General features: G+C 40.6%; 2 pseudogenes; both read left to right on the top strand.

Annotated features, from left to right (window-relative positions):
- The first annotated feature begins 33 nt into the window (after positions 1–33).
- Positions 34–9,206, top strand: LOC131786574 (uncharacterized; annotated as a pseudogene).
- A 672-nt stretch (positions 9,207–9,878) lies between these two features.
- Positions 9,879–15,005, top strand: LOC131786549 (uncharacterized; annotated as a pseudogene).

Genomic DNA, 15,005 nt, shown 5'->3' with positions numbered 1-15,005 from the left:
GCTAATTGTTATTCACCTTACTAGCTACGTCCACAACTTATCTCGGTCACGCTACGCCTTGCCATTCCCGCAGACGTCAGCTTTTATCGTAATATATAGTGGGTAAAAACCTCTCAAGCGATATAAGAAACAGGTTCCTCGCAGCGAAATTACAACCATAATTACATTCGGACTTAGCGCCGACACATCATTTATATGTTTCCTCGGTAGCGACGACTGGGTTATTGAATTCAGACTCGTTTCGTTTAAGCTCAAGCTGTGCCGGATAATAAAATTACTGAAAGAGAAAACTGATGACAGTCTAACAACACAACAACAACTTGAGTTGGAGCTACTAAAACTGTTGTCGGAGACGGAGAGAGCGAGTTAAACGGTGAGATGTATTTTGAAATATTGACGTCGGTCTTGCAGCATCTTGTCGAACCATGAGTGTTCACTTATGAAACTACCTAGGGCTCACATCATGAGCTGTAACATTGTAGAGTAATACCTTATGTAAGTAGGTATTTACGTAGCCGCTTTCTCTCTCAAAGTTTTTCATTACTTTTTGGCAGGGAAGTGCGAAGTAAGCTTTCGTATTTACTTTCGGTTTCAGTTCTCTTGTTTCGTCGCGGTTCTAATTTCGTTCTATATTCAGGTGTGCAAAGTTCTGTATGTGTTGTTTGCATCTACAATCGAAAATTAAAATGTTTTGAATGAAACTAGTATTTGATTATTGTTAGATGTCCTAAGAGAATACTTCACCTCAAATCGTTCGAGAAAGACTAAATAGTACTGAAATTTACATCGAATTTGTGTGATTCATATCAACCGTTACGACTGTTGGCCGGAGTACGTTATTATGTTATGTCGGTCAGATCTGTAAGATAAGTAAAACGATGTTTGGTGCTCCTACATAATCTTAAAATTTAACTTAATGGTTAGTGAAGTACTTCAAGGCATTTTTATGTAATTTTGTCATGATACATCCTTGACCAAGCTGGAAGGTTGCCGATGATCCCAGCTTGCGTGCGGTCATGATAAAACGCAGACTGCAGATCTAGACCGTGCAGACTGTGAAATTTTTGTTGTTTTGTTTGTTTTTTTTTCAATTTCAAGTCCCCTCTTCCTTAGTTTCTCTTTAGTTCTTAAGTGTATTATTTAATCAACAAACGAGGCAAAACGCTATTCCTAGATTAAGATTGTTCACAGTATTTGAAGTTTGCATTTGATACACATCAGTGACTCTTTCACACTTGCAGATATTGTGTGTCTTTATAATTTGTAAATATGTGAGCGGTCAGTGTAAAACCCTCGCTGGGGGTGAAGGCAGACTGAAGACCGTAGACCAGGGGTAAAGTGCAGACTCGATTCTAAAAGAATCAACCGTTTATAACCGGTTGAAAAAGAATATTAAAAACTTACATATCGATCCTGCAACGCCGATGGCACGCACAACTAAAAACTGATAAAACTAAGTGAAATCGTAGCCTAATTGTAGCGCACAGTCACTTAATAATTACAAAGGGCAAAATCGTAGCCCAACTGTAACGCACAGTCATGCAATTACACTGTTAGTCGATTCTGCTCAGCCAATGAAAGAATTAAATTCAACAGTCTTGTGTCTTACTTGTAACTGGTAGTTGCCGATGTGTGATGAAAGTCTATCGCTACTACTTTTAAGGCCGAACAAAGTATACATGAGCTACATGTTTCTTTAATGTTGCTCAGTAGAACTGTTTATTCCTCAACAAGGGATATGTATTTAGTTGGCTGTGATCAACATATTCAAACACTTACGTTTCTAACCGTTTTACCTTAAAATAATATGTCAACGCCAAAACCATCTGAGGAAATAGAGTTCGAAACACCACTCGCCATGACGATTGTTGTCAGCTTCTCACGACTTACGCGGCCTAAAGCCCGGCTCACTCTTGAAGTTTTTCCGGGGAAGCGGGTTGTTTTAGAACTGAGTCTGCATTTTACCCCTGGTCTGCAGTCTTCAGTCTATATTTAACCCACAGTCTGCATTTTACTCCCGGTCCGACCGGACTGCAGACCGCGGACTGCAGACGGTCTGTAGTCCGCGGTCTGCAGTCCGCAGTCTTCGTTTTACACTGACCGCTTTAGATAGGCCTTTAAAGTTGACTTTCATTAAACCTTCGCCAAAAAGACAGAAAGTACACTATTTCAACAGTTCACCATGAAGACTTAGTCGTAACTTGATATGACAAGAAATTTACATTTTCAAAAGGATAAAAGACCGTCTGCTGGCATAAATAATTTTTAAGTCGGAATGCTTCGCGTTATTCTTGTTTGATTCTTGGAGACCCATCTGCAGTGGAAAATAATCAAGCGAGGGTAGAAGCGATTTCGATAGAACGGGAAGTTTACCTGACGGATGAGAGCTAAAGAAAATAAATTTTTGCGTCCACCTGCCTGAATGCTAATTTCCTCTGACGCGATTATTTTGACTGAACATTCCTGACAGTTGTCAATGGCAACGAAACTCTCTTTGTGATAAAACTGACATGTTGTTTTATTACTTGCAACATTTACTGAAAGGATGGTTTGCCGTTGTAAAAAATTAATTCTATAGTAAAGTGTTGTACGCCATCGAATTGACGAATTTTAATGGAACAGAACGATATTTGGCGAATTTTTTTGCTCTTACTGATTGCCTTGCCTTATAGGGTCTTTGAATTTTCACACAATTAATATTTAGCCTTCTTGGAAAGAGAGGGGATTCCCAGAAAGAAAAAAGATTTCTCGGAAATAACTGTCAAGGCTAATTTTAATTATTTCTTTCTGACACAAGGACCTCTATTTTCAGTTTCTTGGAAAATTGTTTCCAAATAAGTAGAATCTGAAATTCAATTTCACGTTAGTTTTACAAAATAAAAATTCAGAAAGTTTCCAAGTCGCGAGGGTTTTGTCGAATTTCGCTAATGTCAAGAGGCGAAGAGACCAGTCTTTTACAAATTGCCAGGTACCAGTAGTTTAAATTCTGTTAGATTTATTTCATTTTCCTGCACAAGAGAACCAACAGATATACCCTTTCGTTTTCCAGCAGATAACTTCATAAAAGACGGCGTCACATGAAATTTTCCCATTCAGCAAAGGACGGCATTTTGGATCCTAACTGAAATGTGGCTAAGTCTATCGGCTTCGTCCATGGCGTTCATTCCGCTGTTATCTTGTTTATTTCAACTCTTTGTCCTTCCTAGCATCTGTGCAGGTTAGTTGAAGTTTCCTCGATTTTAAGGGAACAAATAAGATAAGTTTTTGGTTTTCGGTTGTTTTGGTGTCTGGAACTTGGAAGAACATAGTTATTTATTTTTTAAAACGAGTCATTTATCTATGAAAATATTACAGCGATTGTAAACAACCTTTTAGACACAATAGAAACAGTCCTCGATCAGATATTGGAAATCGGCCCTTGAGAAAAAAAAAACATTTCAGGAGATACGACAAAAACACATCTGTGCTCCTCATTAAAATAAATTATCTAAGTTTCTATAGTAAATAAATACACCTTATTTGATGGTTCAACATATAATTCACTTTTTTCTTGGAATTCTTTTTTAAATGCATTTTGTTTGGGAAATGTATTTATAAAATTTTTGTGAATTTTTAAATCTGTACAAATACATACAAAATCGGTATACATGTATAAAAGCTCGTCAGTAAATGCGACCGCATTACAGCATCAAGCAATAATGGAAAGTTTCAAATCTTCATTCCGCTTGAGTAATTTATTCCAGAAACCGCAAACCTCCTCATTTGGAAAGCCCGCTCTCTGGCTTTCTCAACTAAAGTTCTTTCTTTGTCAAGATTCTTCAAAATTTCCGAGAATTGTCCGGTTCTTCCTTGGAATTTAAAACTTAAGGGGGTGGAGGAGGCGAAAATTCAAATTCGTGCTTTGATAGATACGAATGAATATAAGCACAGGTGAAAACCTCAATCAAAATAAATTGATCATTCAACCAATTTATAATATGTTTTCACGGTCGAAAATGAAATGAGTCATTCGACCAAATAAAATAAAGAAACTTGGCATTTTTCACGAGTGTGGGTTAAGTGTTTACCATCTTCTTTTATTTGAAGGACTGAGATCGAAATTTGCCATCTTTCATATCCAATCATGACACATAAAGATAAACTTGCTTTTCGCTTCTTTTACTGTGAAATGGCTTATAGTGAACCGACCACGTGGCGAAGTGGCTGAATACTTTTGTATACTTTGCAATTGCATTACAACGAAAACATCCCTCAAAATAGTTAATGTCTCCTAGCCATGGATACTAAACAGTTGTTAAACTTTCAGATACCCAAGGCCAAGCATCCAGAAATATCTATGTCTCGCTTTCAGGACGAGATACAGAAAACTGCGGCTCTATCGATGAACCTTGTCAGTCAATATCGCAAGCATTCTCCCTCATAGCCCCGGGCGGATTTATACACCTGAATGGGACAGGAACCGATGAAAAGCCATTTAACTGTACCAATCGGATGGCGCGTAATTATCTTCCGGGACTTTATCTCAAAAGGAGTGTAACAATGAAAGGTTTTCAATCCACCCCACATGTGTCGTGCGCGGAAGGAATCCACTTTGAAGGTGACCCTACGGAGAATCGCTCGAAATTCAAAATGATGGTGACTTTGTCTGGAATTGTATTCAAGGGAACTCCTATAAATTTTCAAGACTGTGGTCGAATTCATCTCATAAACTGTTCTCATCGAGAATCTAAAACCGCTGTTAGTGTTCGTGCACTAAACGCCTCTAGCGTCACTTTCGATATCCAGGGTCCTTCTCTATTTACAAACAATTATAATTGTGTGGAAATCTTATTGCACAATTCCAGCGTTCTCTATGCGAGTATCAGCCAAACAAAATTTATAGCAAACGGCATTGATGGACAACACTTAGCAACGGGTATAATTTCCATGACGAAAGTTGCAGGGAAAAGCGCAAGTCTGTCAGCAGCTGTTAAACTTTCATGCTTCAAAATCAGCTGTGTTGGTAACTGGGTTCCATTTGTTGTTTTGGACCTTGGAGCAGCAGTGACCAAGGAGACATACAGCCACATTGAACTGGTGGACAACAACTTGAAAACGCCCTTTAGTAAGAAGAGCAGACGCTTTAAAGATAGCATGTATATATCTCGAACAAGGAAAGTCGACGTAACGTTCACACACGTACACTGTGCTAACAACAAGAACGACCAAGCTCTAAGATGTATAAAGATTTATTCAGACGAGGCAAAAGTTTCCATAGATAATTCCGCTTTTGTCGGGCAAAATGCGAGCAAAGGCAATGGTGGTGCTATCTCCCTTGAATCAAAAAAGCATGCATCTTTAGTTGTGACTAATACCGTGTTTAAAAGAAACAAAGCTAACGCCGGTGGAGCTGTTTACCTCAACGTTGATCGCCGTGCGACATGGGAAACATAAGGCTGAGTTTTACCAATGTTAACTTCACTGATTGCGTTGCTACCACGGACGGTTCTGCTATTCTGATCGGGAAAACGCACAAGCCGCAGTCAAAACCATTGACATACGCTTTCTATGCCTCACTTAAAAAAGTCAATGTGGAAAACTGCGTCAGCCATAAACTGAAGTATCGATTTGGAAGCTTTTGCCTCACGCTCCATAGCGGACTGATCATTTTGGACGAGTTCAATTGGACCAACACACGACAAAATGCGGAGAGTGCTGTTTACATCGGAACAACGGGAGGCAACACGAATGTAACGATCGTTCGATCTTCATTTGTTGGTGGAAAATCCAATCAAAGTGCTTTTGTTGGGGTCCAGATATTTGGAAAACAGAGAGGAATCGTCACGGTCAAAGATACTACCATGACTAACAATACGGAAGGCGCTCTAGATATCACGCCTAAATGCAAAATCAGACTTGAAAACGTCACAGTAGCCTCGTGTAAGTACGGACTGCAGTTGTCCAAAAGATGGCTGAGTCAGGAAACAGATCCATTCCGTGTCAACATTTCCATCGCCAGTTGCAGATTCAAGCATAATGTCTACGACTTATCATTAAATATTAGCAATCCGCGATCAGTTTTTTTAAAAGTTATTGACTCTATCATGACAGGTCGGCCAAATCACGGTGATAAAAAAGGCTACGCAATTGGCCTCTTTGTTCCACCTTTGAAGAACACGAATTCCTCCAGCGTTGCTGCCATTGAACTAGACAGAGTAACTTTTCACTCTCGGCCGTCCAGTATCTTTGTGCTATATTTTAAGGGAAATAAAACACTAACAATACGTCGAACAGTATTTCGATACTGCACTGCTCTTAGTAGACAGCACTTGAACTTTGGAAAAAACACTTACATCTACGAGACATCAACAGGAGCTGTCTCGATCCTCTCCATTCCTGATAAACCCTGGAAACTAGGATGCGTGCAACAAGACGATATTAACAACACCCACCCTCTGTGGCGATACGAAAGCCAAGTGTCCATCGAAGATACATTATTCCTAGAGAATGCTGGGTTTTTCGCAGGCGCTGTGTATATCAGTAATGGAAACACAACATTTAGAAACTGTTCTTTTCAAAATAATTTTTCGATTCGGAAAAGAGGGCAGGTGTATTCTGCCTATGGAACAGGCAGAGTAGAATTCAAACAATGTTCTTTCTCAAGCAGACAGAACAATAAAGTTATCGACAACAACAACTTAAAAAATGCTGCGTTCTTCTATTCCGAAAGTGAAGGGCCTATTGTCTTTCGAAACACGACAATGATCTCGACCATTCCAGAAAGGAAGTCGCACTATGTTCTTGAAATCTTTAGCGGAGGTTATGTGGACATCGATTACAACACAACAATACAGTGCAGCAAGGGGAGTATGCTGACATTTGAAAATGCGTCACACTTTGCTTACACAGAGAAGAGGAAACGATTCTGCAGAGTCAACGTTACAGTAATTAGGTATGCCTGCAAACTGTGTTCCTCCGGTTACTACAGTCTTGAAACCGGGAAGGCAAACGGTTTTTCTGTGAATAACTCGTTTGAGTGCCACCCTTGTCCGTTAGGCGCAACTTGCATGAGAAATGATATCAACATCGCAGCCAAAGCAAACTTCTGGGGATACGAAATGAGAAACTCACATCCTTCACCATCGTTGAAGTTTATTCCATGTCCTAACAACTACTGTCAATCCCCTAGCAGGAAATCCGCTGACTATAACAGTTGCCGTGGAAACAGGACTGGATATCTCTGTGGCAAATGCGCTTCGGGATATACAGAGTCGCTATTTACCACGAGCTGTCGTAAAATGAGTCAATGCAGTGACTATTTCCTATGGTTGGTGGTCATTCTGTTCTCGGCTGGAATGGCACTATATCTACTGACTAAGCCACCATTCTTGCAATTCTTAAGTTTGCGGCAGATCTTCTGGTTTATGAAAAACAGAGAGCACAATGAGGCCAGGGAGCAAAGAGGTCAAGTGAATGATGAAGAGACAGACAGTGGATACTTAAAAATCGTATTCTATTATTACCAAGTTGCTGACTTGTTCGTGGATGACTCACTCGCGGAAAAGCTACACGAACTCCCATTCGTGAACATTGTCTCATCTGCATACAACTTTCAAGTTGACTCTATTTACAAAGGTATTGGCTGTCCTTTTGTCGGATTGACTGCAGTGACAAAACAGCTCTTTCTTTCTTTGGCTGTTTTACTACAATGGGGAATGTTGTCCTTATCTACTGCGTCCATTTTGTTGTTAACATGGTGCGAAAAAAGAGGATTCCATCAGTGCATCATTACATGGCTGCTATCTTGGAGATTTTGTTGCTAGGCTACGACAGGCTCGCCGAAACCTCCCTGAACTTGATGCATTGTGTTCCCATAGGATCTGAGCACCGGTTATTCATCGATGGAAACACTGTTTGTTGGCGATCATGGCAATATGTTCTTCTTGGCTATAGCGTGATCTTTGTGGTGCCCTTTATCGCAGTTCTCTACTATGGCTCTAAAAAGCTTCATAAGTCGTCCATTTCTGCAAGAACCTTTCTGGCGGCTTGTGTAGTACCTTTGCCATTCCTTGCTTACTGGTTATACATGCACTTTTGCAAGAAGAGAAGAGAGGATTCTGCAATGAGGCCAAACGATGACGATGGAGCAGGGGAAATCATTAAAGTTTTGCAAGGGCCATTTCGTCCTCCTAATGAAGAAGATCAAGGGACGCTGCACTGGGAGAGTGTTTTAATTGGTCGTCGTCTAATCCTTCTTTCAATTCACTCTTTCATCCCAAACGCCATGTTGCGTGTTCTCTTCTTGGCTGTGGCCTGCGAGCTCATGGCGATCCATCATTTTGTCAGAAAACCTTTCCAAAATACCTCAGCCAACAGAGTGGAATCGGTGTCCTTGGTTGTGCTGTCCATCATGGCAATCATAAACCTCACACAGGCCACTCTTTTGTCCTCTGGGACCGCTGCTGTGGGAGAAAACAGGCTTTACATCGAGTGCATGCAATGGTTCCAAATTGGCGTCTTGGGTTTTGTCCCGGCCTTGTTGGCTCTGCTTGCTATCTTTGCAGCACTGTCGCTGCTAGTGCGTCTGGCCGTTAAACTCGTCAAAAAAGTCATTAGGTTCTCTAGCCCTAATAATGTTCTTGTAACAGACCCTCTTCTGGACTACCGGAGACAAAACATTCAAGATGATTTTAGCTTCGATGAAAGAGACGATTATTGACACAATTTATCAAGTAATGAGTTCTTCATGCAACTGTTTGCACTCGGCAACTCGAGAAAAAATTGTTACTCATCTAAAGAAACTTCAGCTTTTTCAGAATTATTTGTTATTGTTGCTGTCGATGAAGTCAAATTGTAGAATGTGAATATTTTATAACAACTATTTCTATAATTTGGGGCTTCTAGTCGAGTTCAAGTGCCCCAACGAGGAGAATGGCCAATGGAAACCATGTTATCGAAAAACTGATTACGAAGCTGTAAAAGTAAGATTACCTAAGTAACCTTAGTTCAAAATGCTCTTAGGAAAATTTCCTTGCGTTGAACACTTCTTGTAAGTTTTTTATGTGTTTAAGTGGACGTATTTGATAGGCAAATTCATCTTTAGATGCCCGCTAAAGTAAAACTTTACAATGCTTTTGCAAGTTTTCAAACCCGTGAGATGAAACTTGTTAGTAGAGGTAAAATTAGGGGACAATAAATGAGGATTAAACTTTGAAAAGTTTAAGCAACTTGTTCCTCGCCTTTTAAATTTTTATTTTTTTCTGATGTGTATCTTAAATAAAGCCGAAAATAATAGTAAATGCATTTAAATGAATACACGAACAGCTAATTGGCCCTATAAAATAGAGATGTAAGTGGGGAACGCGGGAATGCCGAGGAAAATGAATTTACATTTTCAGTTAGTCATCACTTTTTAGCATTTGTTCCGAAGAGTCATGCGCGAACGTTAAAAAAAAAAAACGAAAACAAATAAATGCTCTCACGGGGCCATGGTGAAAATCTAGGTTTGTGGTAGGAAATTAATAGCGAAAAAACGGAGAAATTGATTAGAATTCTCTAGTGCGGAAACAAAACAACGGAGCCTGGGAATTAAATTATGCGAAGATGCGTATCTTACTTTGACCATAAGTTATAAAAAACATCATAACTTTAACCATAACCGCTGCTCACTAGTCACTAAATTGGTGCCGCAAAACATGTTCTACCTCCAAAATTTTAATAGTTTCATATAATATAATACGGTCGCGGCTTAGAAAAAAAACATCATCCAGGGGTCACTTTTTCTTGTCCCATGGGTGTCCCTTGAATGAAGGGCCCACATTATTTCATTTTCTAACGGAATTGAAATATTTTGACACTGAAAATTTCCTTGTTAGTACTGCTTAAGCAGGGCTGTGGAAAATAAGTGACTGTTCCAGTTCAGATATAGTTGATTTCTCGATGGCAAGCCTTTGGCTGTTATCGTATCGTCTTCCCCTGGTCATGATCTTCCTTTGTGCAGGTAAGTTTTTAGTGCATGCCCTCATGTATTAAAAATGACTTACGATAGAAATGTTATGATGGTAAACGTCTGCGGTGTGGAAGAGCGGTGTGGTTGCAAAATTCCATTTCAAATTTCGGTACAATATTTTGTGATTTGTTGTAAGGGTTTTTTTTTTTTTCATCTGAGCGGATCTTCCACGAATCCGTTGATCGAACATTATGGAATTAATAAATTAACCACAAGTAACTTGACTTAACTCAACTTGTTGTAATTCACCTTCCTTGGATTTCTAAAGTTCACACATTTTAAGGAAACCATCAGGTTAATTGTCTAAATGAGGCCATTTCAACATAAAACGGGACCATTTTCTAACAGTGATCTCGAAACCTTTCCGTAGACATCCTCAGAGTTTAATTATTATGCGGATTTAGAAGAAGTTCACTCTATGATAAACACAAAAAAAATTGCCTTGAGTTTTAATTTTGATGGTTGGTTTACGCTCACTGAAGTTTTTGAACCTGTATAGGAAACGGAAATTTCATCACACAGATCTTAAGTATTACTTGAAAAAAATTAAACCTATTCCTTCAGTCTTACAGACTAGCCGTAAATGGACGGTTGCGGTCAAATCTAGGGAGCTTAGAGATTTTATTTTTCGCGGAACAAAGAAAAAATACAAATTGAAGTTAGAGAACCGTGTACACGTAGCGAAGCAGTAAATTCAAACTGTAAATGGAAACCAGTGATCGTATCTCGTACCCAGTCTTCTCGAGAGGCCCCCGTTTTCGCTGTGGCAATCCGAGTAATTTTATAGAAATTGAGCCGTTGCGACGGTTTCTGTTTGTGTCCTCGAATAAGCCGCAAAGAATTCAGCGCGAATCAGCGAACGAACCTAACACATTGTATTCACTCCAACTGTTTTCCTCGCAATAGAAACTGAAAATTGAAAAGGAAATTATTTACTCAGCAGCCTACGCTAGTGCTTATTTCGAACTTCTGCTTATTTCAGGGACTTCGGACTTGAAATTCTAAAAATATATATGTTTTTCAACTCAACTCAAATTTCACTTCGACTGCTTTTCTCGCGATAGAAACTGAAAATCGGAAAGGAAATTTACTCAGCACTAGAACTCCTTACAGGGATGATATGAAATCGACCATTTAAAAGTCTATTTCCGTGCTTACTCTCTAGGCGATGACTTTTTATAATATATTTTACCCACCTGTGTTTGCAGATTGTTTTGTGTCACACCGACAAATTGTCCACGTTTCATTATTTGGAAATGACACGGAGGCATGCGGGGCCATGGAAGCACCATGCCGAACAATAGCAGTGGCAGCATTGCGAGTTGCGTCAGGTGGAACCATTGTCCTTAATGGGAACGGGACAGACCAGCAACCGTTCGGCTGTAAGAAACTACTTACGTTGCATTATCGTGGCATTCCGCAAATTACAAGGAACGTAACGATAACTAGTTTAGACTTTACTCGAGCCCATATACAATGCCTGACAGGGTTTTGTTTTAATCGGTCAGACCAAGATCTACGAGTCACTTTAACTGGAATAACATTCTTTGAAACACCCCTGAGATTTATAGACTGTTTTTGAAATCACGCTTATCAACTGCACCCATCAGAACGCCACTGAAGCTGTCATTATTAACACTACAGCTAGCTCAATAGCAAATGTCACCATTCGAGGTTCTCTCTTTCAAAACAACTCTCTTTGCGCGAAAATACAATTTTTTGGAGGCTCTGAGACAAACTTGAAATTCTCTTTAGATATCGAGGACACTAAATTCCTGAACAATGGGATTTTAGATTACTTCAAAGCCTTTTACAGGGGTGCTCTTGTATTAAAAAGTAATATTCTCGCAAGATTGATCTGTCTATCACTGTTGCAAAGGTAAAGGTCACTGACAGCGGCGGCCATTTTCTAGCGATCGACCTCCCCACAGCTAGTACGTCAGAGAAGTACGATGACGTCGTCCTCGAGCGGAACAGCTTCGCTTTCTCTCAGAGGAAGTCTCGTAGCCTTTACTATTCAATAGTGCAGAAAGCCAAAGTAACATTTCATCGTTTACAGTGTAAGGATAATGATCAGGTTACGTGTTTAACAATCTTGGAAGGATAAATGGAACAGTTTTAGTCAGAGTTCACGAATCCAGTTTTCACAATAACAGTGCATACCAATCAGGGAATAAAGTATTGTATGCGGCAATCTTTAGAGTTGCGGGAAGCGAAAGTCATTTTGGAACTGTTACAATTTCTAATACATCTTTTGTCAAAAACAATCGAACGGCTCTAAGCTTAACTCCTAATTTTTATTTAGCTTTAGTCAACGTAACCGTGTCTTCTTCGCTGAATGGTTTGAGAATCTTCCCCTGGGACCCGCAAAATAAAAACAATTTTCATCTAAATGTTACTATTGAAGGCTGCAAATTCCAGAATAACACTTACGACATATCTGGAGTATTTAACAACACCATTAATATCGACTTTCGGGTGAGAAACACACTGTTTGACGGTAAAGAAGTACAGAGGTACGAGAACACCTCTTTTGGTATCCGTCTTATTATACCTCGTTTGGAGAGGGCAATTTTCTCAAGCAGCATTGAAATAGAAGAGTGACCTTCAAAAGCAGCCTAGCAATTCGTTTGCGTTCTTCTCCAAGGGTAACACACGATCAAGATTCGCCGTTGCTTGTTTCGAGAAGGGTTTGGTCTTGAAATAGACGAATGGACGAGACTATTACAAACACATGCCCACTTATATGAACAGCCAAGGGGCACTCATGTTCCTTTTCCATACGGATGAAATAGAGAATAGAGGATGTGTCGATATTGGTGTGACAAACGATACCCATCGCACGTGGAAATACTCCAGTCACGTCTTGCTCGAGGATACCTTGTTTCAAAATAACCTTGGACACATGGCAGGGGCTGTTCAGATCATCAATGGCTATTAAATTTCGAAAATGCAAGTTCATTAACAACTTTCCTCGGGAAAGACAGGACAGATTTATATTGGATTGGGAAGCGCCAAAGTTGAGTTTAACAGCTGCGTGTTAAACGGACGAAACAAAAAAGAGGAGTTCCGAGGGATTACGTTTACTTTCAGCAGATTTTTGTATTCAGAGAGTGGAGGTCCGTTAAAAATCCTCAACACCTCTTTTCACTCCGGTATGGGCAACAGATCTCTGGACGGGCATGTTCTATATATATCATATGGAGGATACTTCGAGATGGACTCCAGCTCAACAATCCAATGTGAAGTTGGCAGCGAACTCGTCTTCTACAATTTCTCTCATTTTATTTACTACGGAGGAGATGATAGACAGTTTTGTCCAATCAATTTAACAACTGAGTTATTTAAGTGCAGAATGTGTCCCTATCAAAGGTACAGTCTTCCAACGTGGTTTCTCTAAAGGACTAGAAGTCAGCAAAGGCTTCAGATGTCAAAGCTGTCCATTGGTGCCCACTGCCATGGACCCAACAACATTCTGGCAAAGCCCAACTTCTGGGGTTACAAAATCACCAACGCTAGTAACATTTCGTCATTGAAGTTCGTACCTTGCCCATGGGAGTATTGTCGTCCTCAACGCCAAGATATATATCACGGTAATGACTACAACAGTTGCCGTGACTTCAGGTCCGGTATCCTGTGTGGGAGATGTGCCACAGGATACTCGGAAACGCTTTTCTCGTCAGAATGTCGACAATCCACACAATGCAGATGGAATTATCTTTGGATTCTATGGGACTTTACACCGTATTGTTTACCATTTATTATTGAAAGAAGCCTCCGCTCGTTCTGTATTTGAAACGTCAAATTTCTGTGGTTTAAAACAAATCGACAGACCCCATTCGAGATGGAGGGACGTTCATCTCTGCACGAAGCTGAAGAATCGGAGTATGGAGATATGAGGATCGTCTTTTATTTTTACCAAGTTGCAGAGTTGCTTCTCACTGAATCATTGGAGAACACATTGGCCAATGTTCCCTATATTTCCACCTTAGTTGCCGCGTTTAACTTTCAAGTCCACGTTTTGGACGAAACCTCGGCTGCCCATTTGCCGGCCTCACAGCAGTGACCCAAAGAGCTGTCTCTATCTTCCCTCGTTTTTGCTGCTATTGCGCATGTATTCATCGTTTACTGTCTTCACAGGTCGCTGAATCTGGTAATGGGAAAGGGAAGACCATCATTCAATCTTACGTCGCGGTTGCTGTAGAGATTTTGTTGCTGGGCTACGAGCGAATGGCAGAAACATCTCTTAAGCTCATGCAGTGTGTTCCCATCGGCCTCCGAATGGCGCCTCAACATCGATGGCAACATCGTTTGCTGGCAATGGTGGCAGTATGGTCTCTTGGCATATATTGTAATATTTGTGGTCCCGTTTGTCGGCGTTCTGTATTGGGGCTCTGGCCTGCTCTACGCCAAAGCCATTGCATGGAAAGAGTTTGTTGGCGCTTGCATTGTTCCCCTTCCGTTTCTCGTTCGCTGGCTCCTCAAAAGTGTATGCAATAGACAGAACCGCAGAAAAGCTCAAGTGCGCCATGAATGCAGCGACGAAATATCAAAGATATTGCACGGTCCCTTCCGCCCGCCACGTGAAAATGATCGCGGCACTCTCTACTGGGAAAGTGTTTTGATAGGCAGCCGGCTCGTTCTTCTGACATTCCGCGCCTTCATTCCAAATTCCATGATCTGCTTCGTCTGCTTGTCCGTGGCCTGTATTCTGATGTTAGTCCATCATCTCGTCATGAAACCCTTCCATCATCCAACCGCAGACAAACTCGGAGCGTTGTCTTTGATCACGTTGGCCTGTGTAGCTGTAATCAACCGTACAGCGGCCACTCTTTCCTCTTCTGCCACCCAGCCTGAGGGACCCGACAAGCATGGTATGGTGGTGCTTCGGTGGATCCTGATCACCTTACTCTGCTTATTTCTGCGGTAGTTGCTGTCCTTTTCCTTTTCGCCACTTCTGTCACAACTGGCCCGTCTTGTGCTGTCCTCAAAAGGATATGTGCATTTTTTTGCCTGA

The sequence above is a fragment of the Pocillopora verrucosa genome, chromosome 7, assembly GCF_036669915.1.
Source record: "Pocillopora verrucosa isolate sample1 chromosome 7, ASM3666991v2, whole genome shotgun sequence".
Lineage (NCBI taxonomy): Eukaryota > Metazoa > Cnidaria > Anthozoa > Scleractinia > Pocilloporidae > Pocillopora > Pocillopora verrucosa.
This window is presented reverse-complemented; position numbering and strand designations above follow the sequence as displayed.